The sequence below is a fragment of the Rhinolophus hipposideros genome, assembly GCF_964194185.1.
Source record: "Rhinolophus hipposideros genome assembly, chromosome: X".
Lineage (NCBI taxonomy): Eukaryota > Metazoa > Chordata > Mammalia > Chiroptera > Rhinolophidae > Rhinolophus > Rhinolophus hipposideros.
In genome coordinates this window covers 36,796,266-36,809,391 of record NC_138046.1, presented here as the reverse complement: position 1 = coordinate 36,809,391, position 13,126 = coordinate 36,796,266, and positions in this window count along the sequence as shown.

Here is a 13,126-nt window from a genome sequence, read left to right as displayed (position 1 = left end):
CCAATGCTGACTGACTTTTTTGTGGGAGTTTGGGAGGGTGATCTGACAGGCATGATAACCAGAGAAAGGATGCTATATTCATACACAGCAGGAGGGCTATAGAGAGTACAATCAAGTGGGGTTAAGTAGGTTCTGGAGAGATCCCTCACCCTGTTCTTCAGGTCTTCTTTGCTCTCAGACATAGTCAAGCTGACCTTGATGTTTCATGCTCCAAACCGATCTGTGCTGCTCTATAGCTATAAGCCCCTGATACATCTCTGGAGATAGAGAGGAGTAAGCACAGGCTCTGAGCTTAACAAAAACGTGAAAGTCACCCAGCAAGAGTGACTGAAGCAAGGCGGCATGAGGTTAGCCTCTGGAAATCTCCCCTGGAATTTACAGCAAATTGAAAAACTATAACTCCACAAAGAACTCCTAGCACAGCAGACAGGCAAGACAAAGAGTCTCACTACTGAATTCACCTAAAGGTGGGCAAATTGCAACAGCAAGGGAGGCAGGAAGGAAGAAGAGCAGAGACAGAGATGCACGGGTGCAGGACACAGAACTACCTCAGTGCTCCGAGCTCACTGCATCCTGGAACTACTGCAGCTGCGGGAGAGGGAAGAACTTGGACTGATAGGGCTCCGCTAATGGCCCACAGGGCTAAAAGGACAGCATATAACACGGCTGAACTCAACGTTCATGGCAGAGACCTTGGAGCAAAGACTTAGGGAAGAAGGTAGAAAACGGTGGTTTAAGCCCTCATCGCCCAAGAGAATGGAAGCCTTAGGCACTGAACTAGCAGTCCCCTCTCAATCATCCCAGAGTTCGCCCTGCCAACCCCTAATCCAGTGCTAGAAGCAGAACAGTACCAGTGTCAGATAAAAAGAACAGAATATTTGCTGTTCTGAGAACTGTGGTCCACAGACACAGATTTGCAGCCCAACTAGTTCCGGCAAAAAAGAGGGAGCTATGGAAGCAGGACCGGCTGTGGTGGCGGTCGCTGCCATTGCTCTGGACCATTCTCACAGCTCACCATGCCACTGTCCCCACCTATCTGGGCGGATGCCTGCAGGGGTAAACAAAACTGCTGAAAAACACGGGCGCTGAATCTACTGCAGGAAGAGTTTTGGAACTTCAAAAACTCTCTGCATCCCCACAGGAATGAGGTGCCCTATGATCCAGGCGAACTGCTATCAAAAGAGAAGCCCACCTTCCAGGGAATCCCCCCATTGTGTGAGAAGCTGGATTAGTGCAGAGAAAACATAACACAACAGTGTGAGAGAGAAAAAAATGGCTGCAGTCAGAGAAAAATAAAGCATTCTTAAAAAAGGACTGGAAAACAAAAGAAAGACCACTACCTATCAATCTGTTGCAGACGCCACTCCTGTAGATGTCTAGGAAGAGAAATAATAAATCAGTAATTGCCATGAATAACCAAGGCAACAAGAAAGCTCAGAAAGAAAGAGAAAAGTCTCCAGAAAAGCAACTTAAATATATGGAAATATGTAACTTAAATGACAGAGAATTCAAGATTGCAGTTCTGAAAAAACTCAACGAGATGCAAGAAAACACAGAAAGGCCGTTTAATGAACTCAGAAACACAATCAAAGAACAACATGAGCATTTTACGAAAGAGACTGAAATTTTAAAAAAGAACCAAATAGAATTTCTAGATATTAAGAATTCAATACAAGAAATTAAGAAAGAAATAGCCAGCTTACTTAGTAGGGTTGACAAGATGGAGGAAAGAATCAGTGACATTGAAGATAGAAACCTGGAAATTACACGGATGGAAGAAGAAAGAGACTTGAGACTTAAAAGAAATGAAAGAACTCTACAAGAACTTTCTGACTCCATTAGAAAGAGCAATATAAGAATAATGGGCATACCAGAAGCAGAAGAAAGAAAGAAGGGAACAGAGAATATATTCAAACAAATTATTGATGAGAACTGCCCAAACTTGTAGGCAGAACTGGATCCTCGAATCCAAGAAGCAAATAGAACACCTAATTACCTCAATCCCAACAGGCCTTCACCAAGGCACATTGTATTGAAGCTGTCAAATCAACGACAAAGAAAGAATCCTCATGGCAGCCAGGGAAAAGAAGGTGGTACCCTACAAAGGATAGCCCATTAGATTCTCATGAGATTTTTTCAGCAGAAATTCGAAAAGCCAGAAGGGAGTGGAACCAAATATTCAAACTATTGAAAGAGAGAAATTATCAGCCAAGAATAATATATCCAGCAAAGACATCCTTCAGATATGAAGGAGGAATAAAGACCTTTCAAGACGTACGGAAGTTGAGGGAATTTTCTAATAAATGACCTGCACTACAAGAAATACTAAAGGAGGCTATACGACGACCATCAACTGCGACAATTTGTGGCAATATAAAAAGGGGGACAGTAAAGGCCTGAACTGGAATATGGGAATGGAGAAAGTACGCGTGCTGAAGAAAATGGAATACTCTAAATATCAAACTTTCTTTTACATAAACTGAAGGGTAACCACTCAAAAAAAATCCAGAACTGAAATATATACTGTAATAAAAGAAGAAACAGAGGAAAACATAGTAGAATACCACTACACAGAAATAATAGACAAAAACAAAATGGCAAAGAAACAATGGAGACACAGCCTTACCAGAAAATTAAAGATAGAATGTGAGGAAATCCTGACGTATCAATAATCACCCTAAATGTAAATGGACTGAACTCACCAATAAAAAGGCACAGAATAGCAGATTGTATCCAAAAATCAAACCCAAACATGTGCTGTCTCCAAGAGACACATCTCAGCTACAAGGACAAGAATAGACTCAAAGTGAAACGGTGGAAATTGACAATCCAAGCAAATGGTACCCAGAGAAAATCAGGTGTAGCCATAACGACATCAGATGAAACAGACTTCAGGGTGAAAAAGATAACAAGAGACAAAGATGGACATTTCATAATGGTAAAGGGGACTATACAACAAGAAGACATAACAGTCATCAATATTTATGCTCCGAATCAGGGAGCACCAAAATATACCAAGCAACTACTAACAGAACCAAAGGGAGAAATTGACCAAAACACAATTACTCTTGGGGACTTAAATACATCATTGACAGCTATGGATAGATCATCCAAACAGAAAATAAACAACAAAATAGCACCCCTAAATGACACATTAGATGAAATGGACATAACTGACATAAATAGAGCACTTCATCCCAAAACATCAGACTATTCATTCTTCTCTAGTGCACATGGAACATTCTCAAAGATAGACCATATATTGGGACATAAAATCAGCCTCAGCAAATTTAAGAAGATTGAAATCATACAAAGGATATTCTCTGATCACGAGGCTCTGAAGTTGGATATCAACTGCAAAAAGAAAGCAGGAAAAAACACAAATATATGGAGATTAAACAACATACTTTTAAAGAATGACTGGGTCAAAGAAGACATTGGAGGAGAGATCAAAAGATACATAGAAACAAATGACTGTGGAAATACATCCTACCAAAATTTTGGGATGCCGCGAAAGCAGTTTTAAGAGGGAAATTTATATCATTACAGGCCTATCTCTAAGAAACAAGAAATATCCCAAATAAATAACCTCATGTTACACCTTAAAGAACTAGAAAAAGAAGAACAAGTGAAACCCAAGGTCAGCAGAAGAAAGGAAATAACAAAAATCAGAGAAGAACTAAATGAAATAGAGAACAAAAAGACAATAGACAAAATTAATGTGACAAAGAGCTGGTTCTTTGAAAAGATTAACAAAATTGACAGACCCTTGGCTAGACTCACTGAGATAAAAAGAGAGAAGACACTAATTAACAAAATCAGAAATGAAAAAGGGGAAATTATTGCGGACACCACAGAAATACATAGGATCATCCAAGAATATTATGAAGAACTATATGCCACCAAATTCAATAGCCTAGAAGAAATGGACAAGTTCTTAGAAACAAATAGCCTTCCAAGGCTGAACCACGAAGAACTGGAAAATCTAAACAGACTGATCACCAGTAACGAAATTGAATCAGTCATCCAAAACCTTCCCAAAAGCAAAAGTCCTGGACCAGATGGCTTCACTAGTGACTTCCACCAAACCTTCAAAGAGGATCTAATACCAATCCTACTCAAACTCTTCCAAAAAAATTGAAGAAGAGACAGTATTCCCTAACTCATTTTATGAGGCCAACATTACCCTGATACCAAAACATGGTAAGGACAACACAAAAAAAGAAAACTACAGACCAATATCTCTGATGAACACAGATGCAAATATATGGTGATGGAAGGAGAACTGACTCTGGGTGGTAAACACACAATGGGATTTATAGTTGATGTAATACAGAATTGTACACCTATAATTACATAATTTCATTAACAATTGTCACCCCAAATTTTTTAAAATTTAGCAAATCGAATACAATAATGCATTAAAAGATTGTTCATCACGACCAAGCGGGGTTCATCCCCGGGTAACAAGGATGGTTCAGCATCCGCAATTCCATCAATGTGATACATCACATAAACAAAATAAAGGACAAAATTATATGATTATATCAATTGATGCAGAAAAAGCATTTGACAAGATACAACATCCATTTATGATTAAAACACTGAATAAAATAGGTATAGAAGGAAAATAACTTAAGATAATAAAGGTCATATATGAAAAGCCCTCAGCCAATCTCATAATTAGAAGTGAAAAACTGAAGCCCTTTGCTCTATGTTCAGGAATATGACAGGGCTGTGACCTATCACCTCTGCTTTTCAACATAATGTTGGAAGTTCTTGCCAGAGCAATCAGGCAAGAGAAAGAAATAAAAGGCATCCAAATTTGGAATGAAGAAGTTAAATTGTCACTCTTTGCAGATGACATGATGCTATATATAGAAAACCCTAAAGACTCTACCAAAAAGCTATTAGAAACAATCAACGAATACAGTAAAGTTGTTACCTACAAAATCAACGTACAATAGTCCATTGTATTCCTATATACGAACAATGAAATCTCAGAAAAAGAAATACAAAAAACAATTCCTTTTGCAATGCAGCAAAAAGAATGAAATACCTAGGAGTAAACTTAACCAAGGTTGAGAAGGAACTATATGCTGAAAACTATAAGACATTTTTGAAGGAAATTGAAGAAGACACAAAAAAATGGAAAGGCATTCCATGCTCATGGATTGGAAAAATCAACATAGTTAAAATGGCCATATCACCCAAAGCAATATACAGATTTAATACTATCCCCATCAAAATCCCAATGGCATTTTTTAAAGAAATAGAACAAAAAATCATCAGATTTGTTTGGAACCACAAAAGACCCCAAATACCCAAAGCAATCTTAAGAAAAAAGAACAAAACAGGTGGTATCACACTCCCTGACTTTGGCTCGTACTACAGAGCTACAATAATCAAAACAGCATGGTATTGGCAGAAAAACAGACACATAGACCAATGGAATAGAATTGAGAACCCAGAAATAAAACCACATCAATATGGACAGATAATTTTTGACAAAGATGCTAAAAACATACAATGGAGGAAAGACAGCCTCTTCAATAAATGGTGCTGGCAGAATTGGATAGCCACATGCAAAAGAATGAAACTGGACTGTTATCTGTCACCATGTACCAAAATTAATTCAAAGCGGATCAAAGACTTAAGCATAAGACCTGACAGAATAAACTTCATAGACGAAAACATAGGTACTAAACTTATGGACCTTGGATTCAAAGAGCACTTTATGAATTTGACACCAATGGCAATGGAAGTAAAAGCTAAAATAAATGAATGGGACTATATGAAACTTAAAAGCTTTTGCACAGCCAAAGAAACCATCGACAAAATAAAGAGGAATCCAACTGAATGGGAGAAGATTTTTGCAAACAGTGCCTCCGTTAAGGGACTAATATCCACAATATACAAGGGATCATGAAACTGAGCAACAAAAAAACAAACAACTCAATTGAAAAATGGACAGAGGACCTGAAGAGACATTTCTCCAAAGAGGACATACAAATGGCAAATAGACATATGAAAAAATGCTCAACATCACTAATCATCAGAGAAATGCAAATGAAAACCACAATGAGATATCACCTCATCCCAGTCAGAATGGCTATCATCATCAAGACAAATAGTAACAAGTGTTGGAGAGGCTGTGGAGAAAAAGGAACCCTCATACACTGTTGGTGAGAATGCAGACTGGTGCAGCCGCTATGGAAGGCAGTGTGGAGCTTCCTCAAAAAATTACAAATAGAATTACCATATGACCCAGCAATCGCTCTCCTGGGTATCTACCAAAAAAATCTGAAAACATTTATACATAAAGACACGTGTGCTCCAATGTTCATTGCAGCTTTGTTTACGGTGGCCAAGACATGGAAACAACCAAAATGTTCTTCGATAGAGGAATGGATAAAGAAGTTGTGGTATATATTCACAATGAAATACTATTTGGCAGTAAGAAAAGATGATATAGGAACATTTGTGACAACATTGATGGATCTTGAGAGTATAATGCTAAGTGAAATAAGTCAGACAGAAAAAGCAGAGAACCATGATTTCACTGATATGAGGTATATAAATCAAAAACAACAAAAGAACAACACAAGCAAATGAGAAACAAAAACTCATAGACACAGACAATAGTTTAGTGGTTACCAGAGGGAAAGGGGTGTGGGGGGAGGTAGATGAGGGTAAGGGGGATCAAATATATGGTGATGGAAGGAGAACTGACTCTTAGTGGTGAACACACAATGGGATTTACAGATGATGTAATACAGAATTGTACACCTGAAATCTATGTAATTTCACTAACAATTGTCACCCCAATATATTTTTTAAAAAGCGTGACTGAGGCCTTGGAAAGCAAAAGATTCCAAACCAAAATGAGAGGCGACAGGGTCTTGGTGTCAAGATGGCTTCAGACACTTACTGAGAAGTCCTACGGTTCCTCAAGGTGCGTGTTCTTTCTTGCTGTAATGAGGAATACACCCATCTTGTCAAACAGCTCTTTTGTTACTGGTCGGCTTTGGCTGAAAGGTATTGACACTTTGTTCAAGTCACTCAAACTCTATGAGTCAATATCACAATTCTGCCTGTAGATGACTTAGCCCCAGGCCCACACAATCTTCACTAGTTCACAATGCTCTGTCTCTCTCTCTCTGTCTCTCTCTCTCTCTGTCTCTCTCTGTCTCTCTCTCTCTCTCTCACACACACACACACACACACACACACACACACACACACACACACACACATACACATATACCCATATATACATTTCATCTGGAGAGCTGGAAAAAGCAAAGGGGTTGGAAAATTCAAAGTCCCCTCAAAATTCAGATGGAGAACTGAAGCATTCCTTGGACTATTACTGGTGAGTTTCTGGACCATCTTAATAAATACGACAGCACTCCCACCACTGGGGAAATAAACTATATCTGAGGTTTAGAGAAGCTCGTGAAAAAGGAGTCTGTATTCTAAAATACCAGGCCATGGCAAGATAGCATTTTCCTTGACCCACCGCTGTCAGAAGTAGAAGAAAGGGAAACAACAACCAAAGAGAAAAAGGATGAAAGACTGAAGGGAGAACAAAAGAGTGGGCATCTTGGCAGCATCTGAATACTTGGAGCACTAATAGAATCATTCCATTTAACTATCATTCCATTTAACTAACTCTTGAGTTTAGACTGTCTCAAATTCTTTCTGTCATACTTGCCCTATTTCACCAACTGAATCCTAAGATCCTGAGGATAGCACTACCATCAGCTGAGCTGTCTCTCTTTCTAAACAAATAAGCCAACACCCACAACAAAACATAGAAACCTCCCCTTGATTCAAAATCCTCTTTCTGTTACCACCCCATTTCTCTGCATCCCTTTAAAACAAAATTCAAATGAGTTATCTATACTTACTCTTTTTATGTCTTCACTTCTTATTCTCAAGCTCTTTCTAATCAGGCTTCCAGATCGAACAGCTTCCAAGCCACTCCACCAAAACTGCTCTTGTTAAATCCAACCGTCACTTACTTGACATCCCTGAAGCATCTGACACTCCCTCCTTTTGAATAATTTTATCACTTGCCTTTATTACAAATACCACACTCCCCTAATTTTCCTCATTGGTTGTACCTTCTCAATCTCCTTTGCTAGGCTTTCTCCTCTCCCTGAATTTGAAACATTGTAGCACCTGGGAGCTCTGTCCTTGGCCCTCTTGTTTACCTAAAGTCATTTCCTAGATCAGTGCCATTAGATAGAAATGTTACTGTGAGCCACAATTGCAAGCCTCGTATGTAATTGTTAATTTTCTAGTAGCCACATTTTAAAAAGCAAAAAGAAGTAAATGATGTTGCTTTTAATAATTTTATTTAACTCAATAGAACCAAAATATTATAATTTTAATAGGAAATTATTATAAAAATAATATCAATGAGATATTTTACATTTTTTATGCTAAGTCTTTGAAATCTGGTGTGTATTTTACATGTGCATTACATCTCAATTTGGGCTCGTCACATTTCAGGTACTAAATAGACAAATATGTCCATCTAGTGGCTACCATGTCCTAGATGACCTCATTCAGGCTTTACATATTGTCTCTACTCTCTGGACTCCATAATCTCTATCTCTAGACTGGACCTCTTCCCTAAACTCCATATTCATATAACCAACTGCCCAGCTACCCTCTCCATGTCACAGTGCATATTGAACTCTTGGTTCCCCTCACACTCAGTCCTCCCCCAGTTTTCCTCATCTCAGAAAATGCCACTAACCAGATGCTCAGACTAAAACCTAGGAGTCATTGATTCCTCTCTTACCGTGCCACGCCACATCTAATTCAACAGTGAATCTTATGACTCTTCCTTCAGTATATTTCTGTAATCCAACCATTTCTTGCCTTATTTGAACCGCCGTTATCTTGTTGCTGGATCACTGCAATAACTGGTCTCCCTGCTTCCATCTTTGTCTCTCTAGTCTCCACAAAGCAGCCACATCAGTCATGTCAGCCTTCTGGTCAAACCCTCCCAGTGCCTTGCCTTCACATTCAGAGCAAATCCCCGCTCCTTACGTTGGGCTTTATGTAATCTAGCCCTATACCCATGTCCCACTGACCATTGATTCTGATTCCCTTCCCCTTCCTCCCTCCACTCCAGCCTCACAGCCTTCTTACTAATCCCCAACACAGCCCACCCCTTTCAATCTCAGGGTCTTTGCATTTGCTGCTCCCTCTGCCTAGAGAACACTTCCCCGAACTAGTTGCATGGTTGACTCCTTTGTAGCATTCAAGTCAGCTCAAACATTACGCCCCAGAAAGGACCTCCATGATCATCCTAGTTAAAGCCCTCCAAGTCTTTCTCCAGTATATCATCCTTCATCAACATCTTCATGGCACGCATCACTACCTGAAAGTATACTCTATATTAATTTGATTACTGGTTTCTTGTCTGTTCCTCTACTAGAATGTAACATCCATTAAAGGCAGATACCTTGCTTATTTGGTCATCACTGGATCTCCTAGAACCTAGAATGGAACCTGGCACATACCAGGAACTCAATAAATGTTTCTTGAATGAATACCTAATTTCAATAAAAGAAGGGGAAGTAATGTAAGAACTATCTTTGTGGTCAGCAAATTCTTAGAAATAGAGGCATGCTATAGGAGGCAGAGGAAGACTTGTCCTAGGAGAGGAACTTCTTTTTTCCCAACTTAGCAGAACTTGACTTCCCTCCCAGCAAGGTGAGCCCCACCCCAAGATTATTCACAAGTGCAGAACTAAGTACTCTTGGGACCCTCTTGCCCTTGGTCAATAGAGTCAATTCCCAGGTGGTCCAACCATGAGACCTCTGGGTGTGGAGCCCCACTCAGCTGGGCTGGAGGGGGTTTTAGGAACAGACACCCTGCCTCCTCCTACTTTACAGCCTTCACCACAGGTAAAACTTCTTTCCCTTTGCCCTTAGGCTGACTTTAATAACCAAAGTTTTGCTTCCCCAGAATCTCCTTATAGAAGGATCATTGTATTGCATTCATGTGTCTCATTATGACTAACATAAGTTTAAAATTAATTTGTTTCTTAATTATTCCAGAGCTATTTAAAAGTGGCCTTGGGGCTGCCTCCTCTGGTCTATAATTTTATTTATGATATTTAGCAAAAAAACCACTGTCACTTCAATGGTATCTCAAAAAAACTCACAGTGTTCTTTCCAAAATTGACCATGAGCCTCTTCTGCTAAAACTAGTTCACCAACTTCCTGCTGCCTGCAAGATGAAAGCGAAGTTCTTAACACTCAAGGCCCTCCATAATCTGGTGTTTGCTGCCCTCCTCCATTCTACTAGCAGTCCACCCCCACTCCCACTTCCATGTCCTGGTCTCCTAGAATCACTAGTCATTCTCTAAACACAACATGTTCTTTCACATTCTCTGTGCTCTGCACAAGCTGTCCACTTGACCTGAAATACCATGTCCCTAACTCCCTCATTTTTGAAATCCTACACGTTCTTCAAGACCCAGCTCAAAGGCTACCATCCACATTCTATTCTCTCACCTCTTTGCACATGCCTCTGTCATAGCTGATATCACCTTGAAGACAGGGTCCACTGTCATGCGAGGTCTCTGGACCTATGCACCACACAAGAATGCAGGATATGGTGAGGCCAGAAAGGAACATCCATGGAGCCATAGATAGGGGAGTCACACCACTATAGTCTTGCTGGCGGCTGGGTTGGACACATAGGAAGCAGGAGCCACACGATATGCAAACCACCGTCCACTTCTCTGCCAACCAACCAACCCCCTAGCATAGCCACGGCAGTTATATTAGTGGCTAATGGCTCAGCAGTAACAGCTGATGGCCACCCAGACACAGCAGATGGCCATTTGATTACAGCTGATGGCCATCTAATAACAGAGCCAGCACTTTTCCACGTGAGGCCGAGAGCCTGGAAACTGCTCTCTGGGACTCTGTCACCACACTGCACCCCTCCAGGATCTCGCCCCACAATCTACGCAACAAGCCTCTTCCATATGGGGCTCTGTATTGTATTAGCCTACAGGCACCTATGGACGGAAAGAAATAGTAGTCATAGGAACCAACAATGGCAAATGCCTTTTATCTGGGAGGATACATGCTAGATTTTTGTTCAGGGAAAGGAGGGTCACTGCCACGGCACTTTTCCCGTTTTGAGGTACCAGAACTTTATGGCAGTCCTTGGGTTCCCTTGCGTAGTTTCAACATGTAGCAGAACAGGGGACCCCATAACAGGCCATAGTGAGAGCACATAGGTTCCCCGCAAAATCATCCCGGCATTGGGACCTCCGTATACTACAGTCACTTGCGGTGGCCATTCAGCCACCATCCCTGGCGTCACTTGCAAATCATGAGTCAAACCAGCCCCCCATGGGCCTATCAGGCCCAACCACCAACAGTGGGGGATTTTGACCCACCAGGGCCAAGTCCATTGCTGCCATTTCCCTGTTTTCATTCATGTGGTTGCTGGCAGCAAAATGTTTCCATTCCTGCCGTAGCCTGGCTTTAACAGTCTCACTTGTGGTAAACTGTAACTGAATGGGAGCAGCCATTCCATGTAGCAGAGCCTCTACTTGTGCAGGCCCTCCCTTCCGTGGTCTCTCATTCAGGATTCTCAAGACATCCCATAGACGCGAGGACCAGTCACGCATCGTGGGAGGGTGTTTTGACACCCGGAGGCCTTGTTTCAAAAGTACGTTGTAGCGTTCAGTCATGCCAGCTGCTTGTGGATTCTACAGGGTATAAAATAACCATTGTAACATGCGTCCTATTTGGGAGACCACCTCAGGGATACTGTGGATACCTGATCATGGCATTGTACACCAGAAGCTAAACATTAATGAATGCCAACTATAATTTTATATATATAATGTGATGGTTCAGTGTGAGGTCGGAGGGGTAGTGGATGGGGGGAGGGGGGTTCACAGTGTGAGGGATATAAATGATGAACGTCTAAGTATTACCTTGTCTTGTACACCTGAAACTAATAAAAAAAAATAAAAAAATAACCATTGTATGTCCATTCTGGCAGCCCAGCGCTGCACCTCTTGCCCCATAAAATGAGTACCCCTGTCACTTTCAATGACTTGGGGGCACCCATAAAGGGCACACAGCCATGTAAGAGCCACCACTGTATGCTGCTGATCCGCAGCCGGACACGGCCAAGCAAACATCAACCCCGTAGCAGTGTCCACTGCTGTGAATGCATACATCGCATTGCGGCCCTTAGGCAGGGGTCCAATGTAATCCACTTGCCAGTGAGTGAGGGGCACCCTCCCTCGCATAATCTGTTGTTTCTCAGGGGAGCCCCCACCTTCAGGGGCTGTCCTGGGCACAGATGGCACACTCATAGCAGGCATCTGCTATCTCCTGCCATTTCAAAGACAGTCCCCAGCGTCTGCTCACCTGCCACATGGTCCAGCTTCCAGCGTGCTGCAATTTCCTATGCAGCCAATGGGTCATATCAGTGGCAGGGGCCCGTTCTAAACATCGGACCCATGCGCTTCATTATTACCTGGGGACACTAAGGGGGAGTGACCTGTGACATGCATTAGGTCACCTCCTTTCTCTGCCCTAGGTCCCAGAGGTCCTGCCACATGGCTTGACCCTACAGTGGATGATGTCCTACCAAGGAGTTTTGGTGTTTTCACGTGGGGTGCCACCACGTTAGGCCCGGGAACACCACCCAGCTGTCAGCACAAATAACTAGGGGCCTGGACTCGTGTCTAATTATCATCCACACAGCTCTGCCCACTGGTTACTCTGGCCCATCCCAGTATTAAACCAAATGTTTTCTGTTTTGGGCTGCACACCAATAGCCGTCCAAATGGCTGCAGCCCCTCGGCTAGAACCGTCGGTAAGCCAGGCATCCTCAGGTACTGGGGACTGTCCTTCTCTGTAGGGCAAAGGCTCCAAATCCTCCCCTCTAGGCAGAGCACTTGGCTCAGCCTAGGCTACAAGCTCCACAGGCCCCAAACCTGTTGTAGCTCTGTGTTCAAAGGGCTTGAATTAAGGGTGGTACATTGCTCCAAGTAGGCACTCCTCTTGCCGAGGGTGGTGGTCTGTGCCACTGCCATTTTGGGTCCCTGGGTCCATGTACGGAC